General features: G+C 40.9%; 1 long non-coding RNA gene across 1 annotated transcript in view; it reads left to right on the top strand.

Moving 5' to 3' along the window:
• The window catches only part of LOC117196574 (uncharacterized), a 53,064-nt gene that overhangs the window by 14,376 nt on the left and 27,254 nt on the right, over nt 1-11,434 (top strand). The window lies entirely within an intron of this gene.

Below are 11,434 nucleotides of genomic sequence, written 5' to 3'. Positions count from 1 at the left end.
TGCCTAATTTTCCATCATCACCATCTCTTTACAAACAAAATTCCCAAAATTCCTTTAATAATTTGTATGTTAAAAAATAGCACAGAGGGGGCTTCTCTGGTGGCGCGGTGGTTGAGAGTCCGCCTGCCGATGCGGGGTACGCAGGTTCATGCCCTGGTCGGGGAGGATCCGGCGTGCCACGGAGCGGCTGGGCCCTTGAGCCGTGGCCGCTGAGCCTGCGCGTCCGGAGCTTGTGCTCCGCAATGGGAGGGGCCACAGCGGTGAGAGGCCCGTGTACCGCAAAAAAAAAAAAAAAATAGCACAGAGTTCTAAACTCTAAGTTTTCAAATTCATGCTAAGTGAAGTTATTGTTTTCCCTTGAGTGTCACACCCACTGGATTAGTCACAAATAGCTATATTAAGGATGTTGTTCGCATTGTTTAAACACTAGCAATTCTGACCCACCCAGTTCAGCTACAATTTTAAGAGCAACCTGACACAAATTTTTTTTTATTCCACATAAGAAAAATAAGAAGCCCCTGTCACTTGGAACATATGCAAAATAATATATAATGTAATGCTTTTAAGTGTGGAAAAGTGCTTCATACAGTATAGCCTGGCATTCAAGTCTATTACTATGCAGGAGAACTCTTTTACAGTGATTCAGTGTAATGCCTAATTTTATTGGTGCATTACAAAGAAAATATGTAAAAGCATACATAGAATGAAATTTTAAAGTGGCCTAATGAATTGAAATTACCTCAGTAATGTACTAATTGAATCAATTAGTCAATTTCTTTCATGCTGATTTTAGTCTCCTGTGAGTAATTCTCAGACAAAAATGAGATGGGGATGAACTTGGATAATTCTGGATGGAGAAGCCCTTTAGGTGAATCTGGGGTGAAGAGGATCCCTCCCATTGCATTTCTCTATTCTGCTTCTGCATCTCAGTACCATAAGCCATCCCAATGCCTGCTTATAGAATACACAGCTACTGCTGCCTTTTGCCCATATTTTCAAAATGTCTAGGAAATTCTTGTGGAGAAATATCAGCACTGGAAGCAGGGCAACCTCTAGTTCCAACAGAACAATTCATTCATTCTATAAGTATTTTTTAAATGACTAGAATGAGCAATGCTATGCTGGCTGCTGGGATACAGCAATAAATAAGAAAGACAAGGTCCTGTCCTCATAGAGCTTACATTTTATTAGGAAACACAGGCATTAAACAACTAATTACAACATTGATTTTTTTCACAGTCACAGTTTCCTTCTTGAACTGTGGGGCACAGTTCAGAGTAGGAGAGGAGAAGCAGAGACCTTTCAGAGAGCAGATAGAATGTGAATGGAGGATGGCCCATAGCCATCTGCCCATCACCAGGAGAGAGCCTGGATTCAGCTCACAGAAAGAAAGAGAAAAAGAAAGAGAGAGAAAAGAGGGAGAGAGCGAGGGAAAAGAATGGGGGGGGGTGGAGAGAGAGAAAGGAAGGAAGGGAAAAGGGGAAAGGAAGAAAGGAGGAAGGATAAAGGTACCCAAGACCTCACTTGAATTCTTGCATCCAGTTGTTTTGGAATCAGCTCCACACTTGTGTTTCCAAGTTAAGACAGAAAATTCCTCTTTTGCGTATGGATGTACACAAGTTTGTGTTGGTTTCTTGTTATTTGAAGCTAAAAGAGTTCTGACCAACATAACTTTTAAGTATTGGTATAAATTGAGTATCTTTTTGAATATCAAAGAAGCAAAAAATTATAATATTTCAGAAGGTGAACAAGTAATGGCTTCATGAGATTTAATTGTGGACTTGTTGAATATTAGAGTTCGAAGGGATTTACTTAGACAAAGCTTGCAATGAGGCAGAAATAACCCACTGACCACTCCTGGCAGATGTAAACTTGTCTCTAAACCAGTGGTCCTTAACACTGATAACAGTGGTCCTGGAGGACATTCTGGAAGAAAGTAGGGCACTTGTGGGTTGTCATAATAATTTTGTGGGGTCTACTGCCATTAGGGAGGGACCGGGGGGTTGGGCATGCTGCAATGTATGGGTGTTCCACACAGTAAAGAATTATCCTTCATCCTGCAAGATTTTGGAATGTCCAGCAGGCTATCCCTGTAGGTTAAAAGCCTGTTTACCTGAACCCACAACTTAAATCCATTTTTCATATTAAACATAAAATGTTTTTGCAAGCTTTCAATATACAGTGCATTTTCCAAGTACACAATTACATGTAAATCAAGGGAACATTGTATTTTGTTTTATTCAGAATTTCTTCAAGAGTTAGTTTCCCTTTTGGAAAACTCACATGACTCACAGCAAAAGCACTGATGGTATTTGAGTCACTGATTCAACACACCTGCATCAGCATGTGTTTGTAGCTGTTGTGCTCCTCATGATTCAATGGGCTCTGTCTTCTATAGTCACACTCTAGCCCTTACATATTGAGATATAATTTAGAACCAGAAGTCTTCAACCTTCTCAGTCATCAAGATAGGCCTTTCTGGTGATGTTCACTTTTACAACTTGGATAAGATGGTTTTGGACAGGTTCTTCACTGTAAAATTAATTACTAAGTATTTTATACTTTCGTCCACTAGTATTAGCCTCCATTGATGACTTTGTTTGAAAAAACTATTACTATGATCTTTTCCTATGTCCATCAGTCCTTCTATATTTCTTAGTTGGCATTCTACTATAAACTAGACTTTTCTCTTCTCCCTCACATATTAATTCATTTATTTATTTATTATCAGTATGGGCTCATGGATTCCTATTGTATTCAATTAGTTATAATCCATACAATCAATACTAAAATTTCACTGTTCACATTTTTAAAGATTTGGCCAGTGGGAGCCCCATCCTGTTGGTCTCTTCTCCCTGACTCTCTCCATACCTGCCAGCCAAGCGGACCCAGTCTGCTTGCTCTGGTCACGTTGACCTGACACCCTTGCCAAACCTGGCCCATACCCATCTCCCAAGCAGCTATGAATCGAAATGATGAGCTTGGCACAGCTCTTTTAATAACCTTTATTTCAGCTATTTTTTTTAGGTTATTGAGATCATATTGAATTTTGATTCTGTCATCCAGTGCATTCACTGTCCCTCCTACTTTTGAGCCACCTAAGCATTTAATACATTTTATATTCAAGTTGTTGATAAAATCTTGAACATAACAGAGCGAGACTTTCCTGCTATTAGAGATATCCTTTCCAGGGGGAATTGATACATTAATACACATCTGTGTATGTCATTGTTCAACCAGCTCCAAACTTACTTTTAATGATTATCCAGTTTACATTTATTCATTGTGACCACAAGAATATCTTGAGACATTTTTTTCTAATGGTGTGCCAACATTAAAATGCGCTCTGTCTATGCATAGTAGTGACCTCATAAAAGATAAAAATTATGTTAGTTTGACGTAAGATGTTATTAATGAACCCATGCTGGCTTCTACTGCTCATTGCTTTCTTATCAGAGGGGTTAAGTAACTTGCTCAAAGTATTGCTACTAAATGAAGTCCTGGAATTTGAATCCAGGCTGGTGTATCTCTCAAGCCTTGCTCTTTTCACAGCATCTCCATCAGTTTACATGGAGATGGCGAAAGGACTTCCTATTTCTGCTTTTACATTATGCTACTTTAATGAGATTGCCAGGGTACAAGTCTTGGCCCATAGGCATGCCCAGTGGCAAGACAAGGGTTAACGTAGGACCCAGGAGTTACCACTGTCTCAGGTCCCTGGTAAGTATACAGGCAGCTATTATTTCCAGTTTTTTGAATCCCTTCCCAAGATGTCCTACTGAACTTCCCATTTGATGTATAGATTGAAACCTAACTTAGAAAAGCAGGTGTATGTCTCTTTGATTAAAAGCCAAGCATTTCTAAAACACAGTTGTGAAACTGAATTATTTGTACATGTGAAATATTTACTCGACATTATTTTCTCTCTCAGAATATCAGTATTTCAAATATAGGTCTCTATGTAGCTTTTTAGTTCAAGAAAGTTAAGAATTTTTTGGTTGTTGTTTACTTTCTTTATAACACCTTTAATCTAAGGCTCACAGCTTAGAAAAGCTCACTACAGCTTAGAAATGCCACAAAAGCCACAGACATACCCCTACCCATGTACTTGAAGAAGGTGGCTTTGCCTGACAAAATAAGAAAAGAGTAACAAACAAAAATCTCCCTAAGTACTAGGAGTGATCTATTGAGGCTTTTTGCTGGATATGGTAGAATGTTGTGTGCAAAGATCACATTCTTGAGGTTGTGGTTGTGTTGAAGGGGTAAGAACAGAGGAAGAGGAAGGATTCTGAACAAAGGAAGATTTAACTTGACTAGCGGGGAGAAAAATCCCCACAGTGCAGTCTGTAAATTCAAGAGAAATGGTGGGAGTCCTCACCGGGATACTCGGAGATGAACTGCACAAAATAACAGAGACCCTTCTGTGGGGAACCATCCCAAGCTGGCAGCTTCTCAGACAAGTCTACCCACCAGGACCAGAGGCACTTAAGGCTCTATGGCTCTCTCAGCTTCTGTGTAATGGGTCCCTGCCTACTGCCTCTCAGGAAAATGGCCTGTGGGCCCCTAAGTCCTTCTAGTGCAAGGGATTCTCACAATGCTGTGTTGCACCTGAAACTGAGCCAGCATGAGGACCCTTGAAAAGAATCCTATGAGCTCATTGATTTTATCCGTACAAATATCTTTTTTCTACACAAAATCTTTATACAAAGGAACATTTCCATTCCCTGTCATGATCTAATAAATCTAGGTATTTTCTCAAGGTTTTATTCACTGTTCAGAAAACAATACTGCTGACGCCGCTTGTTGTACCCCTCCCCACACATATTCTTCACATCATCCACAGTAATTGAAGCGCAGTGTTTGATGGAAACAGAACTGCCTGGAATAAAGACCACATTGTCTAGCTTCTCTCTTAACTGCAAGCAGCAATGTGAATAATTGGCCAGTGACTTACAATTAGAAGTGTTACTGGAAAGCTTCCAGGAAAACATACTTAAAAGATCGTGTAAGCATGCCCTCTGCCTGCTCCTGGGAACATTAATTTGATGCTTCAACCATCATATTGGACCATGAAGATGGAGGTCACAGCCCAGGATTGGAAGAGAGGTCAGCTAGAGCTTTTTTCCTGAAGCCTTAGCAGAGTCTCCATCCCACCTCTGGATGACGAACCTTCAGACATCCATGAAGACTGAAATAAGCTGTTATTTGGAGAAGGTTTCTTTCATCTGTAGCCAATGCTAGTCCTACCTGGTATTAGTACAAATTAGTATAAATATTAATATTAGTATAAGAAATATAAGAAAGACGTTACTGACCATCTCCCCATAATAACACTCTAGCTTTTTCTTTTTATCACATCTCCTCTTAATCCTGTTCTGAAATAATGACATACAGTCTAAAGGAATTGTTAAATTTTCAACTTGTCTACCTGAGTATTGACTTAGAAGAGAAATACACGCTTAATTTTTTTTTGACTTCTAAGTAAAATTACGATATGCTAATATTAAGGTGCCAGGCAAAGCAGACGGCGTCCTTTGCGTATTTTAAGTTTCTTTAGGACACTAAGGGAGTAGAAGAGTCTCTGAAAGTGAAAGCTCTGGTCCCATTAATGTGTCCCTCCTCTCTGGATCCTCCCATTCTCTGCCTCCCCAAGGACCCTCAGACATATGAGATCAGAACTCAGGAGAGAGGCAGGCTAGAGATATTAGATGAGAGTCATCAACATATAGGTGACAGTGAAAGCAAAGGGCTGAATCCAATTATTCAAGAATAAAGAGATAAGTGAAAAGAGGGTCTCTGATGAAGTTCTGCAGAAAGTTCACATTTAAGTAATGGGTAGAGAAAGGGAACGCTACAATGAAGACCGTGAAGAAGTGGTCAGAGATTCTGAAGGAAAAACAAACAAAACAGAAAGGACATTATCCATGTCTTTTGTTGATTAACTGGTGAACAGTGTCAGCTTCTTGTGATCTGGGAAATAAGATATGAATGGATAGATGGTTACTTGGATGTAGCAACTAGGAGGGCATCAGTGAGGACTGATGGAAAGAGCAGTTTCAGGTGGCAGGAATGGGGGTGGAGAGAGGTTCAGGCAGGAGGGGGATGAGATTCTGTGCATAGACATATCCAAGGCTACATCCAACACACAAACTATTGTGCTCAATGGCAAAGTCAGTTGTTTGATTTTTTTTAAAAATATTTATTTATTTGGCTGCGCCAGGTCTTAGTTGCGGCACGTGGGATCTTCAGTCGCAGCATGTGGGATCTATCTAGTTCCCTGACCAGGGATGGAACCTGGGCCCCCTGCATTGGGAGCGTGGAGTCTTAACTGCTGGACCACCAGGGAAGTCCCAGTCAGTTGCTTGATTTATTGGACTTTTCAAGTACTTGAAAGCAAATTAAAATTTGTGTGCAGACTCAACCTTTGTTGGAGGAAAAAGAGAACTGGAAGGCAGCTTTTCTGGAGGGCAGATCTTTTTTATGGCAGGCACCACAGTGCTGCCAAAGTGCCTGGTTGGGGCTTCTGGGAAAGGCAGGGAAGCACTAAGGGCCACCACTAGGTTGAATCTTCGCATCAGCGTTGAAAGGCATTAGAGATCTGAGCCACTGCTCTGCTGTACCCAAAATCGGGCAATTACCACAGGGAGGGAGGCTGAAACCTGGAAGAGAAGAAGCCAGGCCGAGAGCCTGAGAAACTGACTGGCCTTTTGGGAGCTAGAATTAGGATGGAAATTTGGAACTTGGAAGACTTTCTGTCTTTTTTCCCATTGTTTGTATTTTTTTATAATTATTTTCTTTTTGCAAAAGCTTGGTATGTTGTAAAGTTCTCTAATCATGTATAGCCAGTTTCTTCTTTTTATCTCTCTTTCTCAGTGCCTAGACTTATCGTGTGCTAAATATATTTCACCATTTTATTTACTTCGGGCTGAAGTGCTGACACCATATGTGACTTCTCCACATCCAACTCCAAGCTGCGCATGTCAAAGATAAATCACTGTAATTATTTATTCTCTTGAAAAGGAGCAGAAGGTGGAAAAGCGAAACTAATATGCACCTTTACCCACCCAAATGAAGCTCTGGAACCCGATTGCTCTGAACCCTTAACTTTTGGCTCCCTAGTTCCAGATGCTCTAACAGTCTGAGATAATTGAGGTTTGTGGAACAAGTTGGGAAGTTTTACTTATTTTTCAAAGACTACCAACCACAGCTACATATTTATCAGGATTTTTATTGAGTCCTACAGTGTCAGCTGTTAGGGCTGGTAAATTCATCAAAAACGCAGAAATAAACTGAAAACTAGAGGTCTGGAATTCAGGATGAGCTTTCAAAGCTAGGACTAGGGAAGTTTTTCTTTGGTTGCTTTGTTTATTTTTTAGAAGGCAATTTTTTTTCTCACTAGCCATTTTCTTAGGTAACTTAAAATGCAATCATAATCACCAACTCGGATCCCCTTCCCTTCCTGGTGGCAGAAAAAGAAGTTTATTAAAAATTATTTCCTATTCCAGTCTGAGGCAGAAAGAGAAGTTTTCCGGACAATTTTTTCTTTAGATGGATGGTCAGAAAAATGGCCCACATAAGTACCTTGAACTGGCTTTGTAAGGATAACATGCATAAAGGTGATCACTGTTTTCTTCAGGAAATGTACCAGTGTCAGGGCCTTAATGTCAAATACAACCTCTTATCCCAACACAGTTGCCAAGTGCTACTTAAAAAAATATAATTTTCTGCTGCAAAAATTTCTTGGTTCATTGCTGAAGAGTACTTTCCAGGCCTTTGGGAAAAACCGTGGTGGGTCAGAAGCGGTTCATGTTTTCCTTTTCCCTACTCTTGCCTTTTTATTTTAAACACTTTAAAAATGTAATCTCTTAATCACATGCTGCCCAAAGAAATCTTGGTGGAAAATGGGTTTAACCCATTTTCATATAAGCAAATTTTTTAGATGATGAAAGCTAATCATAGCAGATTATCATAGCAGAAGCCAAGAAAATAATATGCAGATTCCAATTCATTGAAGGTCAGTTTTTTAGAAGCTAATTTGTAGACTAACATGTCAAATTTATATGAATTTACAAAATTCACTATTTTCTTTTACAGAATGTTCAATTTAGCAAAATGTCAGCATTTCATATGGGAATCTTTCAGCTCTTACTTTTTTCTTTTTTTCTAAATTAATTAATTTATTTTTGCTGTGTTGCGTCTTCGTTTCCATGCTTTCTCTAGAGGGCTTTCTCTAGTTGTGGCAAGGGGGGGCCGCTCTTCATCGCGGTGCGCGGGCCTCTCACTATCGCGGCCTCTCTTGTTGCGGAGCACAGGCTCCAGACGCGCAGGCTCAGTAGTTGTGGCTCACGGGCCTAGTTGCTCCGCGGCATGTGGGATCCTCCCAGACCAAGGCTCGAACCCGTGTCCCCTGCATTAGCAGGCAGATTCTCAACCACTGCGCTACCAGGGAAGCCCTCTTACTTTTTTCTTAATATACAAGTTTGTTTTAGATAAATTCTGATTTATTTTAGACAGTTTTACATTTGAAATTAAAAGTTAAAGCTGTTAGAAATGTGAACATAAATATGTAAAATCAATAAACCTGATAAGTTGGTCATTTGGCAAATTTTGATGAAAACTTGATGTGTGGTGACTAGATCAAGACACGGCCACCCTGTGTAGTGTGTACACTGCATAAATCCAGGGCACAATTCACATAGGCTATGAAATGAATGGGGCCACTTAGAGTTGTGGAACACGGAGACTCCAGATCTGAGCTAGATCCTAAGTGGTCTGGTCCCAGCCAAGTGGCATGTTGGGAGCTCCATTAAACAAACCAGCAACTCCAGTCTAATTTGGAGGAGCATACATGTCCTAGAAGTTCAAACTAAGGGGATAAAGCAGGGCCATTAGCACAACTTGTAGGATATGATAGAATCGTCTGGCAGAGATTTTTTAAATGCTTATATCCAGGTTGTACCCCAGACCAATTAAATGAGAATCTCTTGGTGGGATCCAGGAATGGACAATTTTCAAAAAGGTTATTAGGCAATTGCAATATGCAACTTTTGTATAGTAAAGAATTTGACTGGCATCTGTCCCTAGTTCCTGGAGGGGACACTCTAAATTCTTGGAATTCCCCCAGTGACAGGAGTGTCTTTGTTATTCATGGTGGGCCCTTGGATCACACCTGTGGTTTTGTTTTGTTGTTTGCTTTTGTTTTTTAAGAAGCGGTTGGCTATTATTTATTTATTTATTTATTGGCTGTACCGCGTGGCATGCGGGATCTTAGTTCCCCGACCAGGGATCGAACCCATGCCCCCTGCAGTGGAAATGGGGAGTCTTAATCACTGGACCGCCAGAGAAGACCCCACACCTCTGTTCATACTCAGGAGATGACTCAGAATGGGGGCTGCTCAGGCCCCAAAGGCCAACCATGGGGTCAGAGAGTTGAGTCTTTGAGGCACAATGATATTAGTACACGCTTTCAACCTCCAGGAAGGGAGGAGGGCTGGAGATTGAGCTCAGTCATGTGGCCAGTGATTCAATCAATTATGCCTATATAGTGAAACCTCAATTAAACTCTGGACACTGAGGCTTGGGGGAGCTTCCTGGTCGGTGAACACATTGATGTGCTGGGAGGGGGACGTGTCCTTATTCCATGGCAAGAAGGCATGTAGACCCTCCCAGATCTCCCCCTATGTATTCTTCATTTGGCTGGTCTTTGGATACAAAGGATTTGTATCCTTTACAATAAAACTGTAATCATAAGTATAGCACTTTCCTGACTTCTCTAAGTCATTCTAGCAAATTATCAAACCTGAAGGGGTAGTAGAAACTCCCGAAATTTGCAACCAGTTGATCAGAAGGGCAGGTAGCCTGGAGACCCCCAGACTTGCAGCTGGTGCCTGAAGTAAAGGCAGTCTTGTTGGGGACTTCCCTTAAACCTACAGAGTCTCATGCTAACTATAGGTGCTTAACATCAGAATTGAACGGTAGTATGGCGGCAACCACGCTGAGAACCACTCTTCCAGGAAATGGTGGTTCAGAGCATTGAGTGCCAGAATCAAATCATCCATCCAGGTCAAGGCAGGGGCACTATCAGGGTCCAACTAGGATGAGAGTGTGAGTAGGGAAGGAGGTAGAGGGCAGGCAGGAATGAGATACAAGGGCTTGGCCTTAAAGTCCCTTATGGGAATGAGAGTAGATATTATGAACCAGGACAAAAGGTCAGTGTTGCAAAGTGCCCATAGGTTGTAGCTTAGTGCTCAAAAAAATGAGCTCCATCGTCCCCAGAGGCAGAGGGTACAAAACCACAGGCTCTTTCCAACATCACCACCCCCAGAAGTTACTGGAAGGAAGCTCTCCATTTAAACAGGACTCATTTTATGACTAGGGTGGAATTGAACTAGCACGTGATGGAGTTATCATTGCTATGGCTGGATGGATCGAGAGTCAGTAAGTACACGATTTAAATAATTAAAATCCTTCCCATAAGTGGCTTCTTAAAAAAGTATGCTTCAGGGATCAAAGCTCCTGCATGTCGCGCCACGTGGCCAGAAAAAAAAAGTATGCTGAGCATACGATCATTTCAATATGTCTTGGTGTCTTGGATTTCTTGATATTTGAAGTCTGAATGAGAAGCTCTTGTCAAGGTTGGGTTGTCACTGAGAAAGGTGAACTGACTGGCTGGCTTCCAAGTGGTCTCACAGGGAGACATTTACCTTAATGCATTTATCACATTCCACAGTCTCTCTTAGCTGTCCAGATGCATAATTTCCATCTTGCCACTACTGTAGAGTTGATCCAACTTGGACAAGCCAACTCACACTGTGTAAACATCAGGTGTCTGAAGTATATAAACCAGAATATGTGTTAACTCCTAATACAACAATATGACTAGGATTTCTCTATACATAAAGCTGCTTGGGAAAAAAAGGTTAGAAAAATGTTTTATGGTGAGCATGCAGTGTATTTAGAGTGCCTAATGGCCCAAAGCTCTATGAGATGTACGGCGTCCATCTCTACCATGGGGCTGTGCACACCTGCTCTGTGACCAGCCTTCAGGCTCTCTGCGTGGCACAGGTAAGGCCCTGCAATACTTGCCTCTATGACTGTCCCTTTTCTTTGCTTTCTTTATTGATCAGTGTTCTCTGCTGATTGATTCTTCTTTCTTTAAATGTGTTGTTAACTTTAGTCAGGTTACTGTCAAACCTTGCGGGCCTGAGAGCCACTCTGTCTCTTTATCAAGGTGACTTTACCTAACTCTCCTCTGGTCCATCACGTAGTGATTTTATTTTGACTCTCAGAGGATAATTTTTAAAAATTATCTTTATTGTTTTCTTCTGATTTAAAAATGCACTTTTCATTGGAAAATTCAGAAATATATAAAAATAACTCATAATTCCACCATCTGGTTGAAACATAATTTTTTTTTTACTTACAAAGTTTGTTT

Source organism: Orcinus orca, chromosome 12, assembly GCF_937001465.1.
Source record: "Orcinus orca chromosome 12, mOrcOrc1.1, whole genome shotgun sequence".
In the NCBI taxonomy this organism is placed as follows: domain Eukaryota; kingdom Metazoa; phylum Chordata; class Mammalia; order Artiodactyla; family Delphinidae; genus Orcinus; species Orcinus orca.
Note: the sequence above shows the minus strand (reverse complement) of the source record. Positions and strands in the feature narration are given on the sequence as shown.